Genomic DNA, 17,822 nt, shown 5'->3' with positions numbered 1-17,822 from the left:
AGTTGGGATGTGGAAACTTTGCTGACCAGATGTGAACTTTGCCCCGCTCTGTAAAACATATGCCATCAGTGCCGAGCCAGGGAAAGTGTCCCGGCATTGGCCCTCCGACGCTCAAGTCAGTCACCAGAATGTGGAGGAGTAAAATAGTAGAATTATGCGCAAAATAGTAAATCACCCCTACTTTCATTGATGATGGACCCCCCTTCATATAGAACTTTGGTGGATGACGTGCATGCTCCTCGAGGCATAAACACGTTCTCCGATATGTTCATGGCCATGTTCTCCGACATGTTCGTGGCCAAATTCTCCAACATGTTCGTGGCCACATCCTCCACTATGCCCTATGAAAGGATGTCGAGAGTCATGTCTCATTGCTTGGCCGAGCCGGTAGCTACTCGGCCGGGAGTGCTTCGCTCTGTCCACTTCAGTTGCTCTTCCATGCGATGTCTGTGTAGTAACCACCTTCCTCCATTCGGACAAACTATCCGGTCTCCCTCAGCGTCTTGATAATATGACTTGAATGTTTGCCTATGATATTCTCCCAAGTCGGAAGGATTGTTCGCTCAGACATATCTCCCATCGATCAAGACCTACCTGTCCCGAACGGTCATTACATTTACCCTTCATTTGGCCCTTTGACACTTGGGCATTCACCATCTTGACTTTGACCTCCACCCTAGCGGTTGACCCCGTGCCAGGTGGGCCTCCTCCTATCGTCGAATCACAAACTGCCCCTTCAAGTCTAGTCAAAGGAGGTTGTAAGTCTGACTGACTGGACAAGATGTGTCTTCGTCGACTCTAAAACACAATCGGCCCATATGCTCAAGGTACTGATCGACTCCCATATTCGTGTCATTCGACCTTATTTCACTGGACTGGGTCTGTCACTGTTGCTCGACCCAAGCTTTCATAGGAAAATGTGCTTTGGACATTCAGCTGTATGATAATCGCTTATTCATGTCCGATCGAGATGATGGGCGAATATACTTGGCGGCAATTTTCTTCTCCTTGCTCCTCGCTCTTCTCGGCCAAGTGCCCTGACGTCATCCAAATTTCTTAAAGATCATGCAAATCTTCATTCATTATGGCTGAGCACGTGGCCATACCTATTAATTAAGCCTCATTAATGTCGTCCGGTGATTGAACGTCGTGTGTCTCCTTGTTGTCCCCTCACGTTTTACATGACAGACAAATATCCGCTAATGACGTGATAGGCGGCCTTTTAAATTCAACGGTTGGATCTTCTTCTAGGTTTTTGTAACTCTGGATCGGACGGTTGTCGTCAATCGACCATGAGGTTTATAAGCATCACGTGTGTTACCGTCGTTTTCACTTTGTGTGCCTTCGTCTTCGAGCTTCCCGGCGACGCCTTGCTTCTGTTGGAATGTATACTAAAAACCTAGCTTTTTATATAAACATTTATTTAGAAATAAGAATCACATTGGTTAAATGTCTACATTTATGCTAAGTGTAGTTGTCCGTTTAATTTATATTGTAGATAACATGGTGTGAGGAGACACACAGAAGTTCATGTTATCAGTTCCATATAAATTATAAATAGTTGCTCACGACCAAGATGGAATGGGACAAACCATTGGAGTGGTTATAGTTTAATTAGGTATTAGTTTATCTTGACTAATAAATTACACTACTACACTATGAGTGTATTGAGCAAGAGCATTTGAGGTAGTTTCTTTTTATACTGACTATATAAAAGAACAATACCTCTGTTATTATGGAAGTGTGTACTCTTAATCATAATATAATAACAAGCACATATACTTAATATTTATTTCTTTAATTTATCAAAGGGTGTGATTTAGCTCGTTAAATCAATAGGCCCGATAAGTTGGGAAATGATATTATTTATATGGTGTGTTATTGATTATAGAATGAAACTGTGTCCTAGTAAGCGAGGTTGATGATGTCCCCTTGAGAAGCTCATAAGGATTGTCATGTAAACCCTGCAGGTAGACTTAGTCCGACATGACAATAAAGTTGAGTGGTACTACTCTTGGAGCTAGATATTAATTAAGTGAGTTGTCAGTAACTCATTTAATTAGTGGGCATTCGATATCTTAAACACAGGGAGATTAACACACTCATAATAAGAAGGAGCCCATATTGTAATATGGGATTGGTGCGGTAGTGCAATAATAACTCTTTAGTGGTATGAGTTATTATTGATGAACTTGAGTTCAATGTTCGGGGCGAACACGGGAAACTCAAGCTCATCGGGAGAGCAAAACCAATTCGTCCTCTCGGTCTCTATTGTAGCCTCTTATATAAAACCTTATATTCACCCAAAGCCTAGCTTCTTAAGGCCCAAGCAAGGGGTCGGCCAAGCTAAGCTTGGAGCCCAAGATAGGGCCAGCCAAGCCTTGCTTGGTGCCCAAGCAAGGGGCCGACCACACCATGATTAAGAAGGAAGTTTTATTTTTTGTAAAATCTTTCCTTTTATAGAGATCTATAAAAAGGATTTAAAAGGATGATTTTAATATAAAACTTTCCTTATTTAGATCAGTCATAAAATGAAATAAAAGGGAGTTTTTTATTTTGTTAAAAACTTTCCTTTTATGTTGGTTTTAAAAGAGAGTTTTAAATTTTAAGATCTTTCCTTTTATAGCTTTCTACAAAGGAATAAAAGCGATATTTGAAATCTTTCCTTATTTGTAGTTATCTATAATGTGAAAGAAAGATTTTAATTTTTTGATAAAATTTTCCATTCTTGAAACCATGTTTTATTTTAAATCTTATCTTTTATAGATATCCATAAAAGGATTTAAAAGAGAGACATTTTAATTTATAAAATATTCCTTTTAGAACTATCCACAAAAGGGATTTTAAAAGAGAGATTTTAATTTTTTTTTTTTAAATCTTTCCTTGCTTGGAGAACAAGCATGTGGTCGGCCATGACAAGAAGAAAAGGAAGTTTTAATTTTTTTTTTTAACTTTCCTTTTTAGTCATTGCCAACGAATATAAGGAAGTTTCAATTATGTTTAAAATTTTCCTTATTTGCCAAGACCAAGGAATATAAAAGAGAGGGTAAAGGTGCCTCACCTAAGAATATATCTTCTATTCCTCTCCTCTCTTCCTTGGTGGTGGACGACCCTTACTCTTTCTCTCTTCTCCTTTGTTTTCCCTCTTGGTGGCCGGTGGCATATTGGTGTGGAGATCCATTGATGGCCGGTTGCTTGAAGGAGAAGAAGAAGAGAAGGAGGTTCTCTTGTCTAGCATCCCTTGGAGGAAAGATTGGTGGCCGAACTTCATCATCTCTTGGAGAAAGTTGGTGGCTGAAACTTGGAAGGAAGAAGAAGGCTTGGGTGGATTCTCGTCTTGGTATATCATCGCCCACACGACGTTCGAGATAAGAAGAGGAATACAATAGAAGATCAAGAGATCTATAAGATACAAGAGTTATAACTAGTTATAAGTTTCCGCATCATAACTAGTGCATCCTTTTGTATAGATCTTGTAAAACCAAACACAAGAGATTATCAATTTTAATTATCATTTTTGTTTTCGATTTCATGTTTCGATAATGTGTTTCTATTGAGGTCTCTATTGTTAAACCTTATTTACTGTGAGAAGTTTAAATATCTGATTTCTTTGAAAGACTTTGTCTAGGTAGTGGTGAATGATCCCATACCCAAGATTGCCTAGTGCCTTACCACGTTTGACCTGGAAGTCTATCCTTAAAATAGATATTTGATCAACTTCTGTAATATGGTTTAACTTAGGAAGATCACATCGGTTGAACTTGAAGTAAGAATGTTAAGTTTCGTTCCCAATTCAAGTTTAACTTCTAAAGGGAAAATTTGGATTAATAATGTTAAGCATCATTTACAATCCAAATTTAACTTTAGTAGAACACATGGGTAGCTAGGATTGTTCTATGCTTGTACAAATTTTTGTACAGGGGAACTAGGACGGTATTCCGAGTAGCAACCAACAATTGGTATCAGAGATAGGTTTTAACCTCTGTGTGTTTGGTTTTAGCTTAATTGTGCATATGTCATACATATTTTAGGCAGGATAATAGTAGGATGTACAAATACATTAACTCTGTGGTTGCAGGCTCCAACTATTATGGCCTATTGTGATTGTTTGTAATTGGACCCTTGGACATGTCAAGGGCATTTTATGTGTGTGCATGATTGTACTTATTAAATACAGCAGGAGTTGTATTAGTTTTAGGATTTTACTTTTTGTTTGATCAAGATTACATGTGGAATATAGGATCGATAAATGTAAAATTCTATTTTTATCACGGATCATATCCTTGCGACGCATGGTGCTATTTGAGAACTAGAGGCACAGCGGAAAAAGAAGCAAGATAGATGTGACAATGAGACCCGATTGCGGTGGCTAAAGATGGCAGCAGCTAAGGTTGGCAGCACACAGAGGACAGTGATGGAAGAGACCATAATAGTTGGAAAACTATTTTTCCATATTTATTGCTTTTATTTGTTGTGATGTGTGTGCGCATGATAAAATCCTCATCTTAAAAAACTAAGTGGGAGAGGGATTAGTAAATAAATTCCACGGTCTCCATTACTGGTTTGTAAGTGATGCAACAAACTTGTGTGTTGGCTCTGAGTGCCTCCCTCCACAACGAATGAGTTTGTTTGCGGATCACTAGATCAAACTTCCTTTATGGATGGTTATAGGAAATTATTTAGGAGCGTGTGATCTTCTCCAACTGAAGGGGCACAATCCTATTTAATGGACTAATTATCAAGTAATGGTATACACTTAGGCGCATTTAATAGTATCCTCCCCAACAGAGTCACTGCTATTATTTGTGTGACCAAAAGAATACCAACTATTAATTTGTCATAAAGCTAGGTAAACCCCCCTCTTACAAATGTCTGAATTTGTATACGCCCACACTAACGTGGCATATAAAATTCACAGTGTTTGAGGTAATTTTATTTGTCATAAAGTTAGGTTGATAAAATAAAATGGGTAAAACCTCCTTCTACAAAAAATTGAATTTGTATACGTCCACACTAACGTGGCATACAAAATTCATGGGTTTGAGGTAATTTAAGATTGACAAGATAATTTATGGGTAAGGCCCTCCTTTTACAAATGTCTAAATTTGTATACGTCCACACTAATGTGCCATACAAAATTCATGGTGTTTGAGGTGTTGGTGAATTTAAATAATATTGTTTTGAGGAATCAATATTATTTTAAAGTTTTGACCAAATATTTGATCGAAGACAGACCAACTATTAATTTTATTTGTCATAAAGATAGGTTGACAAGATAATAAAATTAATGGATAAAATATCCTCTTACAAATGTTTGAATTTGTATATGTCCACACTAACGTGATATACAAAATTCACGGGGATTTTAAGGTGTTGGTCTTGACCAAATATTTTTGTGATTCTTAGGATTTCAAATGTTTTTCAATCCCCTAGCTGTTATACTATAGAATAGACTTAGTAGTCCCAATTATAATGATTGGAAACAAAAACTTGGACACTAAGGTGGACTGTCCTCTCAAAACTGAGAACAATAAAGGTGTATTCTATTCATTAGTTGTTGAAACATGTTTAGTGGTGTTATCTATCGGTACCTGGTGTGTAGATACGGGAGCCACTGATCATGTCTGCAATTCATTGCAAGGGTTCCAGGAAACTTGACAACTATATGAAGGGGAAATTACCGTCTACATGGGCACTGCTGCAAAAGTAGCAGCTGTTGCAGTGGGAGATGTTTATCCTCTGATAGGAATAAAACATGAATTTTAAGAAATTATCTTTATGTACCAAGTTTAGAAAGAACTTGATTTCAATTTCTAAACTATTCAAAGAACTTGATATTCTGTCTCTTTTGATAACAGAGTTATTATCAAGAAAAAATAGGAAAGTTATCTATTCTGGTACATTTGTTTGCAATTTATATATTCTAAATCCAAAAACTCCCATGATGCAACAAATTGAAATTAATAACACATCTTCTAACTCTAATAAGAGAAAACAACCTTTAGAAATAAACCAATCATATCTTTCGCATCTAAGGCTAGGTCATATTAACTTAAGTAGGATTCAAAGGATAATAGCTGATGAACTTTTGGGTTCATTGGTGGTGGAAAACTTTCCAACCTGCAAGTCTTACTTGGAAGGAAAAATGACCAAGAGGTCTTTTAAGTCTAAGGGGTATAGAGCCAAAGATGTGTTGGAATTGGTTCATTCTGATTTGTGTGGACCTATGACTATCCAGGCAAGAGGTGGTTTCGAATATTTCATCTCTTTTATAGACGACTATTTGAGATATGGGTACATTTACTTGATGTGCCGCAAGTCTAAGTGCTTTGATAAGTTCAAACAATACAAGGATGATGTGGAGAAATGTCAAGGTATCAAGACTACGGTGAGATCGTAGTGGCGAGTACCTCTTAGGAGAGTTTAGGAGTCACTTATCAGAAGTCGGGATTCAATCCCAACCGACTGCACCTAATACACCCCAATAGAATGGTGTGGCAGAACGAACGTATAGGACTCTTATGGAAATGGTTAGATCGATGATGAGTTATTCAGAATTACCAAATTCATTTTAGGGATATACTCTAGAAACGGCAATGAACATAGTACCTTCTAAAGTCAGAACCCTCTACTCCCATAGAATTGTAGAATGGGCGTAAGCCTATTCGGATTTGGGGTAGTCCAACACATGTGCTGAAGGGAGACACTGATAAGTTAGATAGGAGTTCACTTGTTTGTTGGTTATCATAGAGAAACAAAAGGAGGTTTATAGTCCTAAAAAAATCAGAAGGTCATTGTTAGCACCAATGCCCGATTTTTAGAAGAGGACTATGTTATGAACCACAAGCCCATGAGTAAAATTGTTCTTAAGGAAATTAGAGAAGACACGTTTAAACTAGTACCAACTGTACAGGATGAGATACCACAAGAAACTGCAACACGTGTCACAAATGATGCACAATTGCAGACAGTGCCTCGTCATAGTGGGAGGGTTGTTAGGCAACCTGAAAGATTCATGTTTTGGGAGAGTCTTTGGACTTGATCCCTGGAGAACATGAACCTGATTCTCGGACATATGACGAAGCACTCCAGGTTAAAGATGCAGCATCTTGGCAAAGAGCAATGAATACAGGAGTAGAATCTATGTATTCTAATAAAGTCTGGGAGCTTGTAGAACCACCAAATGATGTAAAAGTCATTGGGTGTAAATAGGTCTACAATAGAAAAAGAGGGACAGACGGGAAGGTGGAAACTTTCAAAGCAAGGTTTGTTGAAAAAGGGTATCAATTATAAGGAAACATTTTCACCGGTAGTCATGCTTAAGTCTATCCGGATTCTTTTATCTTTTGTTGCTCATATGGATTATAAGATTTGGCAAGTGGATGTCAAGACAGCTTTCCTTAATAGAAGTCTTGAAGAAAGCATCCATATGAAACAACCAGAGGGGTCCATTGCAAATGCCAAAGAGCATCTTGTATGTAAGCTCAATCAGTCTATTTATGGACTAAAATAAACTTAAAGGTCTTGGAACATCCGGTTTAATGAAGTAATCCAGTCGTATGGATTTATTCAGTGTCCGGATGAGTCTTGTGTATACAAGAAGTGTGATAGAAACGTGGTGGTATTTCTTATACTATACGTAGATGACATGTTTGATAGTTGGAAACAATATCAAAGTGTTGTCGGAAGTAAGGGTATGGTTGTCCAAGCAATTCGATATGAAGGACTTGGGAGAATGTGCACATATTATCGTGATCAAAGTAATAAGGGATTGTTGGAGTGTATACTAAAAGCCTAGCTTTTGTATAAACATTTATAAGAATCACATTGGTCAAATATCTACATTTATATATACCAAATATAGATGTTTAATTAATTTATATTGTAGATAACATAGTGTGTGGTGTCACACACAGAAGATTGTGTTATCGGATCTTTATAAATTATAAACAGTAGCTCACGACTAAGATGGAAAGGAACAAACCATTGGAATAGTCGTAGTGTAATTAGGCATTAGTTTATCTTAACTAATAAATTACACTAGTACACTTTAAGTGTATTGAGCAGGACCATTTAAGGTAAATTCTTTTTATATTGATTTAATAAAAGAACTAGATCTTAGTTATTATGGAAATTTGTGCTCTTAATCCTAATATAATAACAAGCACATATATTTAATATTTATTTCTTTGACTTATCAAAGGGTGAGATTTAGTTCGATAAATCAAAATGCCCTATAAGTTGGGAAATGATGTTACTTATAGTGTGACTTGTTGATTATAGAAGGAAACTGTGTCCTAGTAATCTAGGTTGATAATGTCCCCAAGAGGAGCTCATAAAGATTGTTATGTTAAACCCTGCAGGTGTACTTAGTCCAACATGACGATAAGGTTGAGTGGTACTACTCTTGGACAAAGATATTAATTAAATGAGTTGTCAGTAACTCACTTAATTAGTGGACATTCGATATCTTAAACACAGGGAGACTAACACACTCATAATAAGAAGGAGCCCAAAAATGTAATTTGGGATTGGTGCGGTAGTTCAATAATAATTCTTTAGTGGTATGAATTATTATTGATGAAGTTAAGTTGTGTGTTCGGGGCGAACACGGGAAGCTTAATTTCATCGGGAGATCAAAACCAATTCCTCATCTCGATCCCTATCGTAGCCTCTTGTATATAGAGATTTATACCCACCACATACCCACCTTATTACCCATCCTAATGGGGTCGGCCAAGCTAGCTTGGAACCCAAGCTAGGGCCGGCCAAGACCAAGTGGATGAACCAAGTTGGTGGCCGGCCAAAGCTTGGGTCCCAAGCTTAGGTGGCCGGCCACTAGAAAATTAAAAGGAATTTTTATTAAAATTATTTCTTATGTGGATATCATGGTTTTAAAAGAGGGGTTAAAATTTAAATCTTTCCTTTTATAGCTTTCTACAAAAGATTAAGAAAAGATTTGAAATCTTTCCTTATTTGTAGATTGAAAGGAGATTTAAATTTTGAGAAAACTTTCCTTTTTAACCATGTTCATGATTTAAAAGAAAGTTTAAAAATTAAATATTCTCTTTTATTAGTTTCTACAAAATATTAAGAAAAGATTTGATATCTTTCCTTATTTATAGATTGAAAAGAGATTTTAATTTTTAGAGATAACTTTCCTTTTTGGAAATTATCCACATGTTTAAAAGAAAGATTTTAATTTATAAAATTTCCTTTTTACTAACCAATCATGAAGGGATTAAAATTATTGAAATTTTTATAAATTTCTGGAAACAAATTAGGAAGTTTTAATTCTTGTTTTAATTAAAACTTTCCTTGTTTTGGGGAGAAAGTGGCCGACCATTGAAATTGAGAAAAGAAATTTGATTTTAATTAATTAAATTTTTTATTTTCATGGCAAAAGAATTAAGGAAGTTTTTATTTAAATTTCCTTATTTGCCAAGACCAAGGATTATAAAAGAGGGGGTAGAGGTGTCTTCATGGTGAACGAGTCTATTCTTTTCTTCCTCTCTTTTCTTCCTTAGTGTGGCCGGCCCTAGGGTCTCCTCTTCTCCTTCTTTTCTCTTCCTCCTTTGTGGCCGGCGACATCAACTTAAGGGAAGTCCATGGTGGCCGGTTCTAGCTAAGAGAAGAAGGAGAGAAATAAGGCTTCGTTTCTCGCATCCCTTGGAGCTTGGTGGTGGTGGTCGGACCTTTACTTCTCATGGAGAATTAATGGTGGCCGAATCTAACTTGGAGAAGAAGGAGCTTGGTGGTTCTTGTCTCGGAAGATCATTGCCCACACAACGTCTGAGATAAGAAAAGGAATACGGTAGAAGATCAAGAGGTCATTAAAGTTTACAAAGGAAGGTATAATTAGTAATTAATTTCTGTATCATACTAGTTGTATTTCTTTTGTATGAATTCCAAACACAAGAGGCATTAGATCTAGTTTTTCGAATTAGTTTTTTCGAGCTTGTGTTTTCTTCTTTTTCGAATTTGTAATTCGATTGTTTTTTTTGGTTAACCTAGAGTTATTTAAGGAAATTAAATATTATCTTTCCTTAAAAGGCTTTGTTTAGGCGGTGGTGGTTGCTCCCATATCCAAGAAGGTCATGTGCCTCGTCATGCAGTCCTGGAAGCCAATTTTGGAAATTAATATTTAATGAAATTAATAACATAGGTGGATTTAAATCAATAGTGTTAAGTTCCGCTTGCGATTCAAATCTAAAACATTAAGAATAGATAAGTTAAATTTGGAATCAATGATGTTAAGTTCCGTCTGCGATTCCTAATTTAACTTCTAAAGAACACAATAGGTTATTTAAGGAAAGGTTCGACACTTGTACAAAATTTTTTGTACAGTTGAACCGATACGTTTTCCTAGGACTAACCAACAATTGGTATCAGAGCTAGGGTTTGCCTCTGTGTGTTTGGTTTTCAAATAGGTTATGCACATGTCATATATAATTTAGGCAGGATAATAGTAGGATGTGCTAACTTTGTGGTTGCAGGCTCCAACTATTATGGCTTATAGATGTTGTGTGTGATTGGACCCTTGGACATGTCAAGGGCATTATTTTTGTGTGTACATGATTGTATGTAACTAATATAGCAGGAGCTATATTAGCCCTAGGTTTTAGAATTTTATTTTTCAATCTAGATTACATGTACATTCCATTTATGGAATATAGGATCGATATATGTAAAATTCTATATTTATCGCGGATCGTATCTTAGCGAGGCGTGGTGCTATTGGAGGACCAAAGGCGTAGCGGATTAAGAAGCAAGATAGATGCGACGACTCGACCCGATGGCGGTGGCTAAAGATGGCAACAGCTAGAGTTGGAGCACATGAAGGACAGTGATGGAAAAGGCCATAATAGTTGGAAAATTAATTTCCATATTTATTGCTTATATTTACTGTGATGTGTGTGCGTATGATATATGCTAGCATAGGTTAAAATTCCTCACCTTAAATAACTAAGTGGGAGAGGGATTAGTATATTAATCCCACGGTCTCCATTACTGGTTTGTAAGTGATGCAACAAGCTTGCGTGTTGGCTCTGAGTGCCTCCCTCCACAACGGATGAGTTTGTTTGAGGATCACTAGATCAAACTTCCTTAATGGATGGTTATAGGAAGTTATTTAGGATGTGTGTGATCTTCTCCAACTGAAGGGGCACAATTCTATTTAATAGACTTAGTATCAAGTAATGGTATACACTTAGACATATTTAATAGTATCCTCCCCAATGGAGTCACTGCTATCATTTGTGTGACCAAAGGGAAACCAACTATTAATTTGTCATAAAACTAGGGTGACAAGATAATAAAATTAATGGGTTAAAACCCCTCTTACAAATGATTGATTTTGTATACGTCCACACTAACGTGGCATACAAAATTAACGGTGTTTGAGATAATTGTATTTGTCATAAAGTTAGGTTAACAAGATAATTAATGGGTAAAACTCTCCTCTTACAAATGATGATTTTGTATACGTCCACACTAACGTGGCATGCAAAATTCACGGTGTTTTGAGGTGTTGGTAAATTTAAATAGTATTGTTAGAGGAATCAATATTATTTTAAATTTAGAGTCTTGACCAAATATTTGATCAAAGACAGACCAACTATTAATTTTATTTGTCATAGGTTGACGAGATAATAAAATTAATGGATGAAATCTCCTTTTAGAATTTGTATACGTCCACACTAACGTGGCATACAAAATTCACGGGGATTTTGAGATGTTGGTCTTGACCAAATATTTTTGTGATTCTTAGGATTTCAAATGTTAGTCAATCCCCTAGTTGTTATACTATAGAATAGACTTAGTAGTCCCAATTGTAATGATTGAAAAACTTGGACATTAAGGTAGACTGTCCTCTCAGAACTGAGAACAATAACGGTGTATTTTATTAGTTGTTGAAACATATTTAGTGGTGTTATCTACTGGTACCTGGTGTGTAGATACAGGAACCACTGATTATGTCTGCAATTCATTGCAGGGGTTTCAGAAAATCCGACAACTATATAAATCACCGTCCACATGGGCACTGCTGTAAAAGTAGTAGCTGTTGCAGTGGGAGATGTTTATTCTTTGATAGGAATAAAATATGGATTTTCAGAAATTGTCTTTACGTACTAAGTTTAGAAAGAACCTGATTTCGGTTTCTAAACTATTAAAGAATAGATATTCTATCTATTTTGATAACAAACTTGTTATCAAGAAAAATAGGGAAGTTATCTATTCTGGTACGTTGGTTGACAATTTATAATCCAATAACTCCCACGATGCAATAAATGGAAATTAATAACACATTTTCTAACTTGAAAGAGAAAGTAACCTTCGGAAGTGAACCAATCATATTTTTGGCATCTAAGGCTAGGTTATATTAACTTGAGTAGGATTCAAAGGATATTAACCAATGAACTCTTGGGTTCTTTGGTAGTGGAAATCTTTTCAACCTGCGAGTCTTACTTGGAAGGAAAAATAACCAAGAAGCTTTTAAGTCTAAGGGGTTTAGAGCCAAAGATATGTTGAAATTGGTTCATTCTGATTTGTGTAGACTTTTGACTATCCAGGCAAGAGGTTGTTTCGAATATTTCGTCTCTTTTATAGATGACTATTCGAGATAAGGATACATTTACTTGACACACCACAAGTCTAAGTGCTTTGATTAGTTCAAGAGTACTAGATTGATGTGGAGTAACGTCAAGGTAAAAGTATCAAGACACTACGGTTAAATCATAATGGCAAGAACCTCTTAGGAGAGCTTAGGAGTCACTTATCAGAAGACGGGACTCAATCCCAATTAACTGCACTTGGTACACCCCAACAGAATGGTGTAGAAAAAGAAGGTATAGGACTCTTATGGAAATGAGTAGATTGATGATGAGTTATTCAGAAAATTACCAAATTTATTTTAAGGATATACTCTGAAAACGAAAGTGAACATAGTACATTCCAAGTCACAACTCTCTACTCATATAGAATTGTTGAATAGGTGTAAGCCTATTTTGAAGTATATTCAGATTCGGGTAGTCCAACACATATGTTGAAGAGAGACAATGATAAGTTGGACAGGAGTTCACTTGTTTGTGGGTTATCCTTGATAAACGAAAGTAGGTTTATGGTCTTAAAAATCAGAAGGTCATTGTTAGCATCAATGACCGATTTTTAGAAGAGGACTATATAATGAACCACAAGCCCATAAGTAAATTTGTTCTTAAGAAAATAATAAAGGACACGTCTAATCTAGTACCAACTGTACAAGATGAAATATCACAAGAAACTGCAACACGTATCACAAATGATACACAATTATAGACAGTGCCTCGTCATAGTGAGAGGGTTATTTAGCAACCTAAAAGATTCAGGTTTTGGGAGAGTCTTTGGACTTAATCCCTGGTCAACATAAATCCAATCTCCAGACATATGACGATGCACTCCAAGATAAAGATGCAGCATCTTGGCAAAGAGCAATGAATATAGAAATAGAATTTAGTATTCTAATAAATTCTCGGAGCTTATAGAATCACCAAATGGTGTAAAAGCCATTGGGTGAAAATAAGTCTACAATAGAAAAAAGGGATAGATGGGAAAGTGGAAACTTTCAAAGCAAGGCTTGTTGAAAAAGGGAAACCTTTTATCGGTAGTCATGCTTAAGTCTATCCGGATTCTTTTATCTATTGCTGCTCATATAGACTATGAGATTAGGCAAATGAATGTCAAGACAGCTTTCCTTTATGGAAGTCTTGAAGAATGCATCCATATAAAGCAACCAGAGAGGTTCATTGCAAAGGGCAAAGAGCATCTAGTATGTAAGCTCAATCAGTCTATGAACTGAAGTAAAGCTTCAAAGTCTTGGTTCATCTGGTTTAATGAAGTAATCCAGTCTTATGGATTTAGTTACCGGATAAGTCTTGAGTATACAAGAAGTGTGATGGAAACGTGGTGGTATTTCTTGTACTATACGTAGATGACATTTTTGATAGTTGGAAACAATATCAAGGTATTATCAGAAGTAAGGGTATGGTTGTCCAAGCAATTTGTTATGAAGAACTTAGGAAAGTGAGCACATATTCTTGGGATCAAGGATCGCAAGGAAAAGAATGTTGTGCTTATCCCAAGCTTCATACAATGAGCTCGTTTTAGCATGTAAAACTCCAAGAAAGGTTTTTCTACCTTTTAGACATGGAGCGGCTTTATCTAAAGAGATATCTCCGAAGATATCAAAGGAGATAAAGGGCATGAAGGTAGTTCCTTATGTTTCGGCTGTAGGAAGCCTAATGTATGCTATGCACTAGACCGGATATCTGTTTTACCATGAGAATGGTTAGCAGATATCAAAGTAACCCAGGACAGGGACATTGGACTGCTGTGAATGCATATGTTGAAGTACCTTAGAAGGACTAAAGATTATATGCTAAGTTTACCAGTCAGATGATTTGCTCCCTGTGAGTTACACAGATCCGGATTTCCAATCAGATAGGGATGATAGTAAGTCAACCTCGGGGTTTTATGTTTACTTTAGGAGGTAAAGCCATAACTATGGAGGAGTGTTAAGCATTGGTGCTTTCTCAGACTCCGCTATGGATGCTAAGTATGTGGCAGCCTCAGAGGCAGCCATAGAAGCTGAATGACTCAGTAACCTCAAGATGGACTTAGATATGATTTCTGGTTTGTCCAAAGATTATTACAATTTATTGTAATAATATTGGTACAGTAACAAACTCGAAGAAACCATGAGTCCATAAGGCAAGTAAACACAATAGAGCGCAAGTACCACCCAATACGAGAAATTGTATAAACGAGGAGAAGTTGTTGCCGCCTAAATTGCATCAGGTGATGACCTATAGATCCTTTCACTAAGGTCCTTAAGGCAAGAGCTTTTGAAGGGTATGTTGAAGGGTTGGGAATCAGATGTATGGTAGCATTTATGGCAGCATAGTCTTTTAGTATAAGTGGGAGATTGTTGGAGTGTATACTAAAAGTCTAGCTTTTGTATAAACAATTATAAGAATCACATTGGTCAATTGTCTACATTTATATATACCAAATGTAGATGTTCAATTAATTTATATTATAGATAACATAATGTGTGGTGTCACACACAGAAGATTGTGTTATCGGATCTTTATAAATTATAAACAGTAGCTCACGACTAAGATGGAAAGGAACAAACCATTGGAATAGTCGTAGTGTAATTAGGTATTAGTTTATCTTAACTAATAAATTACACTAGTACACTTTAAGTGTATTGAGCAAGACCATTTAAGGTAAGTTCTTTTTATACTGATTTAATAAAAGAACTAGATCTTAGTTATTATGGAAGTGTGTGCTCTTAATCCTAATATAATAACAAGCACATATATTTAATATTTATTTCTTTGACTTATCAAAGGGTCAGATTTAGTTCGATAAATCAAAATGCCCGATAAGTTGGGAAATGATGTGACTTATAGTGTGACTTGTTGATTATAGAAGGAAACTGTGTCCTAGTAATCTAGGTTAATAATGTCCCTAAGAGGAGCTCATAAAAATTGTCATTTTAAACCCTGCAGGTGGACTTAGTCCGACATGACGATAAGGTTGAGTGGTGGTACTACTCTTGGACTAAGATATTAATTAAATGAGTTATCATTAACTCACTTAATTAGTGGACATTCGACATCTTAAACACAGGGAGATTAACACACTCATAATAAGAAGGAGCCCAAAAATGTAATTTGGGATTGGTGTGGTAGTTCAATAATAATTCTTTAGTGGTATGAATTATTATTGATGAAGTTAAGTTGTGTGTTCGGGGCGAACACGGGAAGCTTAATTTCATCCGGAGACCAAAACCAATTCCTCCTCTCGGTCCCTATCGTAGCCTCTTGTATATAGAGATTTATACCCACCATATACCCACCTTCTTACCCATCCTAACGGGGCCGGCCAAGCTAGCTTGGAACCCAAGCTAGGGTCGGCCAAGACCAAGTGGATGAGCCAAGTTGGTGGCCGGCCAAAGCTTGGGTCCCAAGCTTAGGTGGCCGGCCACTAGAAAATTAAAAGGAATTTTTATTAAAATTATTTCTTATGTGGATATCATGGTTTTAAAAGAGAGTTTAAAATTTAAATCTTTCCTTTTATAGCTTTCTACAAAAGATTAAGAAAAGATTTGAAATCTTTCCTTATTTGTAGATTGAAAGGAGATTTAAATTTTGAGAAAACTTTCCTTTTTAACCATGTTCATGATTTAAAAGAAAGTTTAAAAATTAAATATTCTCTTTTATTAGTTTCTACAAAATATTAAGAAAAGATTTGATATCTTTCCTTATTTGTAGATTGAAAAGATATTTTAATTTTTAGAGATAACTTTCCTTTTTGGAAATTATCCACATGTTTAAAAGAAAGATTTTAATTTATAAAATTTCCTTTTTACTAACCAATCATGAAGGGATTAAAATTATTGAAATTTTTATAAATTTCTGGAAACAAATTAGGAAGTTTTAATTCTTGTTTTAATTAAAACTTTCCTTGTTTTGGGGAGAAAGTGGCCGGCATTGAAATTGAGAAAAGAAATTTGATTTTAATTAATTAAACTTTTTCTTTACATGGCAAAAGAATTAAGGAAGTTATTATTTAAATTTCCTTATTTGCCAAGACCAAGGATTATAAAAGAGGGGGTAGAGGCCTCTTCATGGCGAACGAGTCTATTCTTTTCTTCCTCTCTTTTTTTCCTTGGTGTGGCCGGCCTAGGGTATCCTCTTCTCCTTCTTTTCTCTTCATCCTTTGTGGCCGGCAGCATCAACTTAAGGGAAGTCCATGGTGGCCGGTTATAGCTAAGAGAAGAAGGAGAGAAAGAAAGCTTCGTTTCTAGCATCCCTTGGAGCTTGGTGGTGGTGGTCGGACCTTTACTTCTCATGGAGAATTAATGGTGGCCGAATCTAGCTTGGAGAAGAAGAAGCTTGGTGGTTCTCGTCTCGGAAGATCGTTGCCCACACAACGTCTGAGATAAGAAGAGGAATACGGTAGAAGATCAAGAGGTCATTAAAGTTTACAAAGGAAGGTATAATTAGTAATTAATTTTCGCATCATACTAGTTGTATTTCTTTTGTATGAATTCCAAACACAAGAGGCATTAGATCTAGTTTTTCGAATTAGTTATTTTGAGCTTGTGTTTTCTTCTTTTTCGAATTTGTGATTCGATTGTTCTTTTTGGTTAACCTAGAGTTATTTAAGGAAATTAAATATTAGCTTTCCTTAAAAGGCTTTATCTAGGCGGTGGTGGTTGCTCCCATATCCAAGAAGGCCATGTGCCTCGCCATGCAGTCCTGGAAGCTAATTTTGGAAATTAATATTTAATGAAATTAATAACATAGGTGGATTTGAATCAATACTGTTAAGTTCCGCTTGTGATTCAAATCTAAACCATTAAGAACAGATAAGTTAAATTTGGAATCAATGATGTTAAGTTCCGTCTGCGATTCCTAATTTAACTTCTAAAGAACACAATAGGTTATTTAAGAAAAGGTTCGACACTTGTACAAAAAATTTTGTACAGTGGACTCGGTACATTTTCCTAGGACTAACCAACAGGGATCGCAAGAAAAGAGTATTGTGCTTATCCCAAGCTTCATATATCGATACTGATCCGGTGATAAGGATGGGGAATCCTCGTCGACGGAGGGTCAACGGCACGTGGAGGTCAAAGGTCAAGAGAATCAACCCGGAGACCGGCCGACCGGAAGAAACAGACCTACCGACCGGGCACCAGCAGGCCGACCGGCCGTGAATCCCCCGAACCGAATGACAGATAACCTGCCTAGGGGTCGGGTTTCTGATGC

The sequence above is a fragment of the Zingiber officinale genome, chromosome 9B (assembly GCF_018446385.1).
Source record: "Zingiber officinale cultivar Zhangliang chromosome 9B, Zo_v1.1, whole genome shotgun sequence".
In the NCBI taxonomy this organism is placed as follows: Eukaryota; Viridiplantae; Streptophyta; class Magnoliopsida; order Zingiberales; family Zingiberaceae; genus Zingiber; species Zingiber officinale.
Note: the sequence above shows the minus strand (reverse complement) of the source record.